The 15,610-nt window shown below is 45.6% G+C and overlaps 1 long non-coding RNA gene across 1 annotated transcript in view; it reads right to left on the bottom strand.

The window, feature by feature from the left end:
- Positions 1-3,315: 3,315 nt before the first annotated feature.
- Positions 3,316-15,610, bottom strand: part of LOC124622535 — a 360,535-nt gene continuing 348,240 nt past the window's right edge. The window contains exon 3 of the long non-coding RNA XR_006980642.1: positions 3,316-3,357. This is a non-coding gene — a long non-coding RNA (uncharacterized LOC124622535). The remainder of the gene's footprint in view (positions 3,358-15,610) is intronic.

Here is a 15,610-nt window from a genome sequence, read left to right as displayed (position 1 = left end):
TAGTATTGGAGGGCAGCGTGGAGGGTAAAAATCGTAGAGGGAGACCAAGAGATGAATACACTAAACAGGTTCAGAAGGACGTGGGTTGCAGTAGGTACTGGGAGATGGCTCTGAGCACTATGGGACTTAACTTCTGAGGTCATCAGTCCCTCAGAACTTAGAACTACTTAAACCTAACCAACCTAAGGACATCACACACATCCATGCCCGAGGCAGGATTCGAACCTGCGACCGTAGCGGTTGCGCGGTTCCAGACTGTAGCGCCTAGAACCGCTCGGTCACCCCGGCCGGCGGCACTGGGAGATGAAGAAGCTTGCACGGGATAGAGTAGCATGGAGAGCTGCATCAAACCAGTCTCAGGACTGAAGACCACAACAACAACAACTACTACTACTACAACCAGCTGTAGCGCGCCTCGATAAAGTGTCACAATATTTTGTTGGAGTATGGGCTTCGAGCGTATCAAGAGGAAACAGTGACTTTTTACGAGGTATTTCCGCAGCTCTGAACTAAACTCGCCGCCTAGATATCAGTTTAAAATGGTTTTCGTCTAATATGTTCCAGTAATACTCATTTATTCTTGTTTTCTATACCTGACATCTCTAACTATTCATTTTGTACTTATTGCCATTTTGTCATTCACGTCATACAATAAATATATATATCTCGAAAGCTTTCATTCATTTCAGTGTCAGTTGCGATTCAACATAGGCATCATAGGAGCTACAAAAAACCCCTGAACAGAACGACACAGATATAGAAAGATCCAAGCTACCCTGCTATTTAATTTAATATACACAATTATTTCATATGGCAGAAGATATCACTGATACGATTCACTGATGACATTGCTGCCCTCCATGAAGCTGAGGAAGAAATACAGGACCCGTTGAATGGAATGAACAACCTAGTGTGGACGCACTATGGATTGAGAGTAAACCGAAAAAAGACGAAAGTGATGAGGAGTGGCACGAACTAGGGTAGCAATGAACTTAACATCAAAGCTTGGAACCAAGTAGCAGATGTAGTGAAGGAACTGTGCTGTCTTGAAAGCAAAATAAAAGCATGGCGGATGAAGCAAATAGGACGTAAGAAGCAAACTAGCACAGGCAGAGAGATAATTCATCGCGAAAAGACGCCTGCTAGTATCAAACATAGGCCTCAACTTGAGAAACACATTTATGAGTTTACATGCTTCGAGTACTACACTGTATGCAAGAGAATCATAAATTAGGAGGTTCTCCACAGAACCTTGGCCAGGAAAAGGAATACGTGGAAAGCACTTAGTTGAAAAGAGGAGAGCACGATAGGACATGCGTTAAGACACCAGGGAATAACTTTCATGGTACTACAGGGAACCGTAAGAGTGCAAAAAATTTAAGGAAAACAGAGATTAGAATGTAAAGGGTGCATCATATTTAATACCAAAAATTAACACGGATGAAAGTATACAACAGAAGTGAAAGCGTTCCAATAACCAAAGGTTCGTTTTCATGATAGCTGCGAATGTGTGGTTACTAGTACCCACTGACTTCAATATCAGTATTATTCTAGTTAGCACAACTGTATTTCAAATGCACATTTTTCAATGAGATGCCACCTAATTGGGCTCAAATTTCAATTCCAACTGCAACACGTCCAATCGAGGAAATGTACTGGCGGTCCATTTGGCTAGAGAGGCAGATACTTACACCCCCCCCCCCCCCAATTCCCTTTCATGATTCCAGGTGCAGATATGCGGATACACATCAAATCTCTCTTTGCCCAAAAGTGCAAAAAAGACATCTGGTGTGCTACTGCTCTTCGGAATAAGCCCGCACAATCAAGGAGACTACTGCTGTTTGGTGCTCTCTTCCGCTCCCTTCAGAAGGGGTCCACTGTCTTATGCCGTCTGCGCATCGGTCATACTAGGCTCACCCACTGTTTTCTCTTGCGTAACAAGCCATCCCCTCCACCGTGCCTGTGACGCCAGACAGTGTTGGAACGTCCCCTTCCTTTTGCCCTTCATACTAAGTATAGCCTTTCAGATTCCTCGTCTTTAGTATTAGCAGAAGATTCACCGATGGTTGAACTGGTCTTCGGTTTCTACGTGAGAGTGGTTTTCATTTTCGGTTATGAAGTTTTGCTTTACTCCTGGGGCAGGGACAGGGTGGTTGTGATTGGGGCTTCTCTTCGTGTTTTCTAGTTTTGGGGCCCATGACCATTCCCCTGTGCAAAGACTGCTCTTTTATAACCCTCTGTTTTTCCAGTTCTTAGATTTGGTCTACCCTTTTATGCCTTCTACTGTGCGTGTTGTAAATTCCTCGATTTATAGTCTGTCCCCTCCGACTGGGTCCGCCCACTTTTAGCGGGCCCTCTATCTTACGCAAGTAACTTTTGAACCGCGGGACTAACGACCTCGACGCTTGGTCGCATAACCCCCTCAATCAAACAACTCCAACGACTTCCTTCCCACCTATTCCGTCAAATTTAAGCGGAAGCCCTACTTGTCAAATTGGAGCTAACTGTATTTATCTGACCCATCGGTAATCTCATTCGTCCCACTAGCTCCATACACATGCTTCCCATAGCACATACTCTGAAAGTCCAGTACATTTAGATTTTAACAGTCTCTTCACACTAGCCTTTCTGGTCCCCTCCCTCACAAACTACTACTACCCCTCATCACGGAAAGATTCCACAATCTCTGTACACTCGCAACAAACTATTCCCTATGTACGCATACCCCGTAGCACAACTAATTTCATACCGCATCCGAAATGAAACCAACCCTGTCATATTCAAACTTCCTCTTGTTTCTAACATCACACAGATAATGTCCTTTCCGTGGTCTGAGAGGCTGCTGCAGTTGTCCACCAGAAGAAAATCTCTCTTTGGCCATAACCCAAGCATGTACTTCACCCACACCCTCACCCTCTTGTTCAAAACCTTAACGATTACCTGTAGCATCACACATATTCAAACATGTCATCCCGTACAACGTCTTCACCTACATAGATTGTACCTTTGCTAGTTATATTATTGGCCACAGTTCTCCAGTAATGGCATGAGTGCACTGACTCCATCCACGGTGACATAGTTTCCACCCAACAGCACAACTTTTTCTGAAAGTAATACAACCTCAGACATAGTATACAGAAGAAGTCTTGGATCCAACTGGAAATAACAATCTACCTGTCATATTCACCATCCCTTACACAGTACCTCATCCCCATACGTCTCATCTCAACAGCCACCCAAAAATTATCCAACACTACACCTGAAACGAATGCCTATTGCGAATCCACACATACCAATATTGCAACTTATTCACTTACCTTCGAACACCTTGATGATCTCCCTCACGACGTCTCCTTCCTGCAAAACATGTACAATATAATGCGATTAAAAAGGTCAAACATTTACATCGATTTTTAGAATTATTAATTATTCATTGGTGATACATAAAAAACACTTGTTAGTTTAAGTTCTTTTTAAACTTAAAGAAGTAATACTACAATAACAATACATTAAAAAACATAGCGCAGAAAGTAATAAGATACTGAAAAGAGTCGAAGGGCCTATAATGCAAAAGATTAAGAGTTGGGAGAGAGAAGGTTAGAAATTATGTAGTGTAGTAGGGTGGGAGTATAAACAAAGAGATCAGTAGTATTATGTGGTGATATAAATGAAGGGGTGTTTTTTAGGAGACAGAAGGTTAGAAATTAGGCAGTGTAGTAAGATGGGAGTATAAACAAAATGATCAGTTAGGTTATAATGTGGTGACAGAAATAGGTAGACGGATGGATTGTAGGAGACAGAAACTGGCGATGGGACTTGATTGTGGGTCAGCCAATAGTATGAAAAAGAAATGAGTACAAAAAGATGGAGAGGAAGGTGGGAAGCTTTTACATGATTTAGGATACAGGGACAGGAAAATAAGAATTGACAGGATGGATAAATATCGGGCCAGAGTTCAATACATCTAAGATGGAGTTGAATCATATAGGAAAAACACTAGTGTTGTTGGGAGGTGTTCACAAATGGTGATGAGGTAGTAAAGCATACATGTGGAGGAAACTTAACGGACGTGGGCAGCAAGGCAGAAAGCGTGATATTTGAAGATTTCGAGGGAGGGATATACATGCAGTGCTGGTGTAGAGGACGATACTTCAGATCAACGTTTCAGGGGTTAGTGGAGGGATGCAATCCCCATGATTAGTAATTTCAGTCTGTTGTGAGTTTTCTGTTGGATGGTTAGCGTGTGTTAGTTAACTGAACAGAATAGTCGTAAATGGTTATGTAAAGATCAAGGATGTGGAAGCTGAAGGTATCCTGTCCTATAATTACTGACTGGGTTTTGAAAGGATTTGACTATTGGAGCCCTTTTTACAACAGGATGGAACTAGTTGAGATGGTGTTGGAGGGATAGTTGGCATTTTTGGTTGGTAGGATTCAAATCTAGCAAAATGGTGACAACAGAATATCATAGGGGGTTGCTTTGCCATATCAACAGCGTAAATGAGTAAATGACATGTAGGAGTGGAGAGAGAATGGGGCCTTGGGGTATAACTGCAGTGGAATGGAAGATATGGAAATTATGGATATTGATAGTGATACAAGGAAGTCGATTATACAGGGTGATTCAAAAGTCATATCCCATAGGACTAATAGGGTGAACCAAAACTCCACTGACAACCTTTCAGAGGTGTTAGTATGGACGAAAACAAGAAAAAAATGTCTGTAAAAGTGGGCTCTAAAATGCACACCTTCCGAACTATGAGCACTTGTTCATATTCACTATTGTGAAACACGTCAGATCTACTGAACCAGTGCTCATAGCTCTTAAGATTATTGGTGGGTGTACTGCAGGCCAGAGATGGTTCCGCGATGTTTTAGGGGTGTTATCGGTACCACGACTGGGGTCTACTCAGCTAGAGTAACGTGAACATGAACCAGGATATATATTTCAACAATTTCGGTGACCAAGTGTTGACCTTTCTTCTACATCTTCATGAAAAGTATGCTATGGACACTCCTGTCTTCCAAGAGGACAACAACGGTGTTCAGAGCGCTGCACTTAGACGCTCTTGGTTTTACGAACACTCGCACTTCAACTGACCAGCTAAATCAGCTGATCTAAATCTCACAGAAACTGTCCGAGTATTTCAGGTACAGCAGATGAAACATAACATGCAACGACCCCACAGTTTGATAGCTCTACGGAATGTACGCTGAGATGACAAAAGTCATGGGATAGCCATATGGCCGGCTGGAGTGGCCGTGCGGTTCTAGGCGCTACAGTCTGGAGCCGCGTGACCGCTACGGTCGCAGGTTCGAATCCTGCCTCGGGCATGGATGTGCGTGATGTCCTTAGGTTAGTTAGGTTTAAGTAGTTCTAAGTTCTAGAGGACTGATGACCACAGCAGTTAAGTCCCGTAGTGCCCAGAGCCATAGCCATATGCACATATACAAATGGTGTTAATGTCGCCTACACGAGATGTTAAAGGGCAATACACTGGCGGAGCTGTCATTTGTACTCAGGTGATTCATTCGAAAAGGTTTCCGACGCGATTAAGGCCACACGACGGAAACTGAAAGACTTTGAACGCGGAATGGTAGTTGGAGCTAGACAAATGGTCCTTCGATTTCGAAAATCGTTTAGGAATTCAATATTCCGCGAGCCACAGCGTCAAGATTGTGCCGAGAATATTAAATTTCAGATATTACCTCTCATCACGGACAAAGCAGTGACCGGTGGACTCGATCTTAATATCTGAGAAGAGCGGCGTTTGCGTAGAGTTGTCAGTACTAACAGACAAGCAACGCTGAATGAAATAACAGCAGAATCAATGTTGGATGTACGACGAGCTTATCCGTTAGCACAGTGCGGCGAAATTTGGCGTTAATGGGCAATGGCAGCAGACTACCGACGCGAGTGCCTTTGTTAACAGCACGAAACCGCCTGCAGCGCCTCTCCTGGGCTCGTGACCATACAGGTCGGACCCTAGACGACTGGATAACCATGGGCTGGTCAAATGAGTCCCAATTTCAGTTGGTAAGAACTGATCGGAGGGTTCGAGTGTGGCGCAGACCCGACGAAGCCATGGACCCGAGTTGTAAACAAGGCGCAAGCTGGTGGTGGCTCCATAAGGGTGTGGGCTGTGTTTACATGGACTGGACTGGATCCTCTGGTCCAAATGAATAGTTAAACATGGGGGCCATTTGCAGTCGTCACTCACGGACTTCATGTTCACAACAAGTACGTGCCATGTCCCCGGACCACAATTGTTCGCAACTGGTTTGAAGAAGATTCTGGACAATTTGAGCGAATGGTTTGGCAACGGACCACCCGACATGAATACCATCGAAAATTTATGAGACATAATGAAGAGGTCAATTCGTGCACAAAATCCTGCACCGCTAACACATTCGCAATTATGGACAGCTACAGAGGCAGCACGGCTCAATATTTCTGCAAGCGACTTCCAACGACTTGTTGAGTCCATGCCAAGTAGAGTTGCTGCACTACGCCAGACAAATAAGGTCCTACACGATATTAGGAGGTATCCCATGACTTTAGTCACCCCAGTGTAATCATCAATGTGTGGCTTTGGCTGGACACTACACACGTGAAAAAATATGTGTAGTCTCTTCCGCGCTGAAGTGAGGCCATTATCAAAGGTAGAATTGGTACTGCAAGGTACTACCGTGGTGTCTCATGGGAATGATCACGGTTTTTGTCTGGTGTATACATACACTACTGGCCATTAAAATTGCTACACCACGAAGATGACGCGCTACAGACGTGAAATTTAATCGACAGGAAGAAGATGCTGTGATATGCAAATGATTAGCTTTTCAGAGCATTCACACAAAGTTGGCGCCTGTGGCGACACCTACAACGTGCTCACATGAGGAAAGTTGCCAACCGATTTCTCATACACAAACAGCAGTTGACCGGCGTTGCCTGGTGAAACGTTGTTGTGGTGCACATGTAAGGAGGACAAATGCGTACCATCACGTTTCCGACTTTGATAAAGGTCGGATTGTAGCCTATCACGATTGCGGTTTATCCTATCGCGACATTGCTGCTCGCGATGGTCGAGATCCAACGACTGTTAGCAGAATATGAATCGGTAGGTTCAGGAGGGTAATACGGAACGCCGTGCTGGATCCCAACGGCCTTGTATCACTAGCAGTTGAGATGACAGGCATCTTATCCGCATGGCCGTAACGGATCGTTTAGCCACGTCTCGATCCCTGAGTCAAAAGATGGGGACGTTTGCAAGACAACAACCATCTGCACGAACAGTTCGACGACGTTTGCAGCAGCATGGACTATCAGCTCGGAGACCATATCTGCGGTTACCCTTGACGCTGCACCACAGACAGGAGCGCCTGCGATGGTGTACTCAACGACGAACCTGGGTGCACGAATGGCAAAACGTCATTTTTTCGGATGAATCCAGGTTCTGTTTACAGCATCATGATGGTCGCATCCGTGTTTGGCGACATCGCGGTGAACACACATCGGAAGCGTGTATTCGTCATCGCCATACTGGCGTATCACCCGGTGTGATGGTATGGGGTGCCATTGGTTACACGTCTCGGTCACCTCTTGTTCGCATTGACGGCACTTTGAACAGCGGACGTTACATTTCAGATGTGTTACGACCCGTGGCTCTACCCTTCATTCGATCCCTGCGAAACCCTACATTTCAGCAGAATAATGCACGACCGCACGTTGCAGATCCTGTACGGGCCTTTCTGGATACAGAAAATGTTCGACTGCTGCCCTGGCCAGCACATTCTCCAGATCTCTCACCAATTGAAAACGTCTGGTCAATGGTGGCCTAGCAACTGGCTCGTCACAATACGCCAGTCACTACTCTCGATGAACTGTGGTATCGTGTTGAAGCTGCATGGGCAACTGTACCTATACACGCCATCCAAGCTCTGTTTGGGTCAATGCCCAGGCGTGTCAAGGACGTTATTACGGCCATAGGTGGTTGTTCTGGGTACTGATTTCTCAGGGTCTATGCACCCAAATTGCGTGAAAATGTAATCACACGTCAGTTCTAATATAATATATTTGTCCAATGCATACCCGTTTATCATCTGCATTTATTCTTGGTGTAGCAATTTTAATGTCCAGTAGTGTATTATGTAACTTTCAGAGTGTAAAATGATGTGTGAAACCTCTCTCTTTGTTTCCGTCACTGTCAACTGATACGACAACTACGTGGCTGATTTCACACGAGAATACCTACGCGTTAGAAGTTAACACTGCGGATTCGCTAGCGGCACGGCATTGTGGGGAGAGGCTATTCGACACGGTGGTCTGCGAAGAGCGACCGCTGGCAGGCGACAAACTGCAGATGGCACCGATCCGTATTTCACAGGGCGGACGCCCCCGCACGTGGCCAAACTCATTTACATGCCATAACCGGCGCCTGGCCCGCAACTAATTGCACCTAATAATCACCGCCGGCCATAATAAAGACGGATTGGTAATTGCTAACGCGTTTTATCTGCTGTGCGCACGCGCCCGCTGCGTGGGCAGAAAGGGGGGATACGGGACGGAAAAATAATTACGCGCGGCAAGTGCGTCGCGGAATTTGTCAGCGCGACTGTCAATTTCTGCGGTACCAGCGGCTGCCCTGCCGCTCTAATTCCAGGAGGTTCGATCCCTGCATTTCAAAACAATAGTGTAATGTGGACCCTCTATTCTCGTTGCACAAACCACCTAAAAATTTCAACACTCTGGCAGCAAATGTGACAAACAGATGAGGAAAATAATATAATAGTTTGGGTTCCGCGCGTTTGGTACAAAATATACATCTACATCTATACTCTGCGCACCCTGTGAAATGCATGGCGAAGGGCACTTCTCACTGTGGTAGTAATTAGGGCCTCTTTCTGTTCTATTCATGTATGCAGCGCGTGAAGGATGACTGTTTAAATGCCTCTGGCGCGTCGTAATTATTCTAATCTCGTCCTCACGACCCCTACATCACCGGTATAGCGGAAGATGTAGTATATTTCTAGAATTTCCATTTAAAGCTGGTTCGTGAAACTTTATAAAAAGGTGAATAGGGAATCTTCTGGAGTCGAGAACGCTTGCTATTTTCGTTTTATTTCGCAATAACCGGCGTCAACAGAATCTTCCTGTCATCAGCGGATCTACAGTGTAGCATAAATAAAGCCACTATAAACAGAATTTATGACTGTTGGTAAGCTCGTATCGCAGTTATGAGATGTCAAATTCAAATGTTCAAATGTGTGTGAAATATTATGGGACTTAACTGCTAAGGTCATCCATCGCTAAGCTTACACACTACTTAACCTAAATTATCCTAAGGACAAAAACACACACACACACACACACACACACACACACATGCTCGAGGGAGGACTCGAACCTCCGTTTTTTTTTTTTTTCCTTTATTGTATTTCGATTCCCCCCGAAGGGGGCGGGCTGGCACCAGCTTATTACGCTGCTCTGCAGCCTACAGACTTTTTAAAACGTAAGAAAGAAGATAAACAATAAAAGCAGGCGATAAAACGGTGACTGAAATTGTAAAACGGCGGAAAATTGGGGAAAGTTAAAACATAAAGCAAAGGGTTGGCAAAGCTAATAAAAGACACAGGAAGCAGACGGGGAACATAGTAGACAGACAATTAAAAATATGGCGACAGTCTGGTTTCTGTTCGCAAGAAATATAAAAATCACACCCAGCGACAGTATGATGTCGGTTTGCAACACTTCGGAGAAGACACACAACACTGAACACTCACTGTAAACACTGTACTAAAAAGTCGGCACAAAGATAACACACCATAGCCGAGGGCAGATTGGGGGGGGGGGGCTAGGCAGATGGGGGGGGGGGGGTAAACGAGGAGGGAGGAGAGAAAAAACGAAAGGGGGGGCGAACCAAAGGAGGGAGAGGACTCATAAGGTGGGGGGGGGGGGGAGGTGCAGGGCAGACGTGAGAGGGAATGGGAAAAGGCAGAGGAGGGAAATGCAAAAGGACTTGGGGGAGAGAAGGGGGGCAGAGAGAGGGTAGGTGGGGAAAAAAAAGAGGATGGAAGAGGGGGGAGAGGGAGCCCAGGAAAAGGACAGAGGAAAGGAGGGGGAGTGAGGATCAGAGTTGATAGGAGGGATAAATGGAGGGAGAGAGGGCATCATCCGGGAGGGGGAGTTGATGGAAGCCACCTTGGGAAAGGAGATGTAGGGCGTAGAGATGGAGGGTAGGGGGGACACAACAGTGAAGACGTGGCAGGGGGCAGGGATTGAAGAGGAGAGGAGCAACCAGTGGGTGAGCTCCACCGGGATCAGCTGCACAGGCCTATGAGATGTCCACGCCACCAATACAGTGAGAGCACTTTCCACTCATAGGAAACGACACCACATAAAGAAGAACACATAAAATATCCATTTCAACAGCTGTGTGCCCAGGAGTGGAAGTAAACAAATGCAAAATACAATCAGAGTTCATTCACATCACAGGAAGAAATGAGCAGGCACGCAGCCTATGGCAGGGCGAGCCGTTATACGAGCGACCAACAGGTGACATGTGGTTAAATCATTAATTGACATTCTTACAAAAACTACACTGTGGAATCATTACACCATGGGATACAAAATATACCATATGATGCATGGAGTATTTGACAGCCATCCAGATACTAAAGTAAGGCAAATGGCGCCAGCTCTAGGGTGAATAGGCAGAACACACATCGTATGCTAGAACAGCACACCGTGATCTGCACAGCACAACTGACAGTATTGCCTGAAGTTAGTACCTACATGGATGTCAAATACTCCGTACGTTATATGATATATTTTGGATCCATGGTGTAATGTTTCTCCAGTGTAGTTTGTGGAAGGATACCAATTAATGATTCCCCACCGTATTTCTGTAAGACATTAACCATCGGTATGAGCACATATGAGCCACTTGTTGGCCGTTAATGTAACAGCTCGCTCTACCGTAGGCCGCCTCCCTGCTCTGTTCTTCCTGTGGGGTGCTTGGAGTACGACTGTGCTTTATATTTTGTTGCCTCCACTCCATTGCACACAGTTCGTGTCCTGGATATTTTATAGCTCTTTTTTATGTGTTAGAGAAACCTAGACGGTGTACTTTCCTACTAGTGAAAAGTGGGCTCACTTTATTGCTGACATGTGTACATGTTAATAACAAATTCCAATGTTATATATATACTAATGTTTACATACATCTTATCACCAAGATGTGGTTTTGTAGAGAGTGAAATCTCTCTTTCTAATGGATTTATTTTTGGTACATTGTAGATCCGATGATGACAACAAGATTCTGTCGAAACCGGTCATTGTGAAATAAAATAAAAATACCAAGCGATCTTGGCTGCAGAAGATTTCCTATTCACAAATGACAGATCGCTCACTGCAAACATGTGCAACCTGTACTTTGTATGCATAGCAGTTGGCGTCTATCTTCGAGTGTCTGCCAGTTCAGCTTCTTGAGCATCTCTGTGACATTTTGCCACGGGTCAGTAAACCTCGTCGCCATTCGCGCTGCCCTTCCCTGTACACGCTCAGTTTCCCCTGTTAGTCTCGTTGTGTACACGTCCCATACATTTCAGTAATATTACAGGATGGGTCGCACGCATGACTGGTAAGCAATTTCTTTTGCAGACTGGCTCCATTTCCCTTGTATCCTACCACTGATCCAAAGTCTGCCACCTGTTTTATCTGGACTGATCCTATGTGTTCGTCCATTTCACTTCCCTACAAAGAATCACACCGTTGTATTTGTACGAGTTGTCTGATTCCAGTTGCGAATTGCTGATATTTTATCCATAGGACGCTGCGGTTTTTTCGTTTTGAGAAGGGCACAATTTCATCTTTCGCAACATTTAAAGCAAGGTGTCAATCTTTGCACCAATTATCAAGATCCGACTGAATACTCGTACAGCAGTTTTCAGACTGTACTTCATTACAGGTAACTACTCATCTGCGAAAAGTCCGAGGTTACTACTTATAAAGTCTGCACAGTGGTTAATACACAGCATGGACAACAAGGGTCTATGCTTACGTACGCGACACCTGTCAGAGTCGTGTCTAGATTTTTCAGGGGCTAATTGTACATCTGTCGATAGCTCTCCATCAAAGATACTACGCTGCATTCTCCCTACCAACAAATCCTCAATCTAGTCATAAATTTTGTTTGATAACCCGTACGATCGTGCTTCTGATAATAAGCGCATGTGTGGTACTGAGTGACACCCTTTTCGCAAATCGAGAAATACTGCATTTACCTGACTGCCTTGATCCGTCACTTTCAGGACGTCATGTAATATGTAAGAATGTAGATGACAACGACTTCATTGAAAGATGTGCCGCAGGAATGGTGAAGATAAGATTAATCACCGCTTTTTTTTCTTTATTGTACTTCAATTTCCCATCCAGGGCGGGTTGGCAGCAGCATAAGCGCAGCTTTTCAGCCGAAAGACATTAATTATACAACAGAAGACATTTAAAATTGCAAAGGAGAAAATATCACGTACATAAGTATAAAAAGGGGGAACATAATGGAAGAGAACTGACAAAAAGGGGGCGATTGAAAAATGGAGATAAAAACCTTAAAAAAGTATTGCACACAAAAAGACCTCACACTGGGACAATTAAAAGAACACAAGGCGAAGTATGGCTGCAGCATAAAAGTAGCGATGGACGGTGTAGCACATAACGATCACTGACAGTAACACTACATACAGGTCCAGCAGAGAATTGAAATCACAGCTCTAGACGCACAGGGGAACAGCACCAAACACAACACTGACGTACCACACTGATGACGATGAGCAAACACAGGATCTGCCAGGGGCATGGAGATGAGGGAGAAGGGAAGAAGGGAGGGAGGGGTGGAGAGGAGGGGAGACGGGCAGGGCCTGTCGAAGAGGGCTGGGGAGGGAAGGACATGGGAGGGACACAGTTGAGGAGGGGGTGTAGGGACTCAGAGGGGGGGGGAGGAGAAAAATCCGTTCTGGGAGAAGGAGGGGAGAGGAAAAGGGGGGCCCTGGGGAGGGGAGGGAACAAGGCCAGGTTACAGTTGGAAGGAAGGGTAGACATCACGGGGAAGTTGAACATCCGGGAGGGGAAGGTGCTAGAAATGGCACTGATGAAGGAGGGTGTGGAGGTGGAGAGAGGAAGGGATACAGCGATAGAGGCAAGGCAACAGGTAGGGCAGTGGAGAGGAAGAAGGAGACCATAAAGTGAGGGGAATCAAGCCTGTGGACAGTGTAAAGGATGCGGAGATGTAATTGTTGGAGGAAAAGGAGGAGGCGGGGGAAGGGGATGAGGTCATATAGGAGTCGTGTGGGGGGGAAGAAAGGCAGATATGGATGGCAAGGCAGAGTGCACGATGTTCGAGGTTTTGGAGGGCCTTGTAAAAGCGGGTGGGTGCAGAGATCCAAGCAACACTGGCATAACAGAGGATAGGACAGATGAGGGATTTGTGCATGTGGAGGATGATGGAAGCATGCAATCACAATGTCCAGCCAGACAGGAGTTTCAGGAGTCAGAGGTGGGAATGGGCTCTGTGCTGGATGGTAAGGAGGTGAGGGGTCCAGGTGACGTGACGGTCGAGGGTGAGGCCAGGGCATCTCAGAGTGGGTGTGAGCTCGATGGGATGACCACAAATGGTGAGGTAGAAATCATGGAGACAGAAGGAGCAAGTGGTGCGGCCTATGATGATTGCCTGGGTTTTGGAGGGGTTGAGACAAAGGAACCACTGGTTACACCAAACTTTACAGAAGCTCTCCTGAGAACCTGCAGGAGAGCTTCTGTAAAGTTTGGAAAGAAGGAGACGAGGTACTGGCAGAAGTGGAGCTGTGAGGACAGGGCGTGAGTCGTGCTTGGGTAGTACAGATGGTAGAGCACTTGCCTGCGAAAGGCAAAGGTCCCGAGTTCGAGTCTCGGTCCGGCACACAGTTTTAATCTGCCAGTAAGTTTCAGACTCTGTGGAAGCTGGTGGTGGCTTAATAATGGAGTGGGCTGTGTTTAAATGGAATGCCCAAGGTCCTCTAGTTATTTTCGGCTACTTTGAGACCATTTCCAGGCACCCATGCATGCAACGTTCCCAAACAACGATGGAATTTTTGTGGATGACAATGAGCCATGTCACTGGACCACAGTTGTTCACAATTGGCTTGAAGAGCATTCTGGAAAGTTTGAGGGAATGATTTTACCACACCGATCGCCCGACATCAATCCCGCCGAATATTTATAGGACACAACCGAGAGGACAGTTCGTGCACAGAATCCTGCAAGGGCAACTCTTTCGCAACTATGGATAGCTATAGAAGCAGCGTGGCTGAGTGTTTCAGCACGGGCTTTTCGCGACTTCTTGTGTCCACGACACGTCGAGCTGCTGCACCATGTCGGGAAGGAGGAGGACCTGCACGATATTAGTAGGTATCCCGTGACTTTTGTCAGCTCAGTGTACACCTCGTGTAGGGGATCACTGAATACAATGTGAGAATGCCACAGGGACGCTATGCTGAGCTGTTCCCGCAATCACTGTGACCGCGGCACAGACCTTCTGCGACTGCAACTTCAGATCAAGACTAGTAAATAACGAAGGGACAGAAATAGGAGAAATAATTAATATTGGGACTTGCCAAAAAAATGTTTCAAATGGCTCTGAGCACTATGGGACTCAACTGCTGTGGTCATAAGTCCCCTAGAACTTAGAACTACTTAAACCTAACTAACCTAAGGACATCACACACATCCATGCCCGAGGCAGGATTCGAACCTGCGACCGTAGCGGTCGTGCGGGGGACTTGCCACACGCCTGCAGTAGTTGGCAGTGATACATGGGGTGGTTGAGGAAGCGCAACACAAATAGTTACTGCGACAGAAGGAGGCTTAAGAATATTAACGATATTAATTAAACGTGCAGTTTAAGGTCGTTAGTTTATGATTAGTTTGTGAACAGTGAATTAAGTGTTTAAGACAATAATGTTCATGAAGTGGTTTATAAGTCACGGGACCTAGTTACAGATAGTATTGATAAGGAAGTAATTGTCATACATAGACGTTTTGTGCTAGTAAATAGAATGCTCAGTCTCTGAGACTGTGGACGTCCCGAAATACTTGAGGTGCTTGATATGAATGAATGTATTACAGGCGTTGGCAACCAAAGAGAGAGTAATGTGATGAATACTGTGGCATCAAGTTTAATTAGTATACATGAGGAAACCCTACGCATCATGGACCTCAACGTATGGGAGTGGCTTACGGGCCTAACCGATACAGATAACTGTGCCGTAGGTGCAACCACAGTGGAGCGGTATACATAGAGAAGCCAAACTGACGTATGGTTGGTGAAGAGGGAAAAAGCCTTTCCAGAAGTTTCAGGATGACTGACTGGCCTGGCCTTGAAACATTAGCCAGCATGTCCTTGCTGTGTTAGTACCGTGTTGAATTGAAAGCAAGGAGAAACTACAGCCGTCATATTTCCCGAAGCCATACAGCTCTACTGGTGTGGTTTAATGATTATGGCGTGGTCTTGAGTGAAATATTGCGGAGAGATCATAGTCCTTGATTTGGATCTGCTGATGGAGCTTATCGAGAAGGAAA

This window comes from Schistocerca americana, chromosome 7 (genome assembly GCF_021461395.2).
Source record: "Schistocerca americana isolate TAMUIC-IGC-003095 chromosome 7, iqSchAmer2.1, whole genome shotgun sequence".
NCBI classification, from domain to species: Eukaryota; Metazoa; Arthropoda; class Insecta; order Orthoptera; family Acrididae; genus Schistocerca; species Schistocerca americana.
Note: the sequence above shows the minus strand (reverse complement) of the source record. Positions and strands in the feature narration are given on the sequence as shown.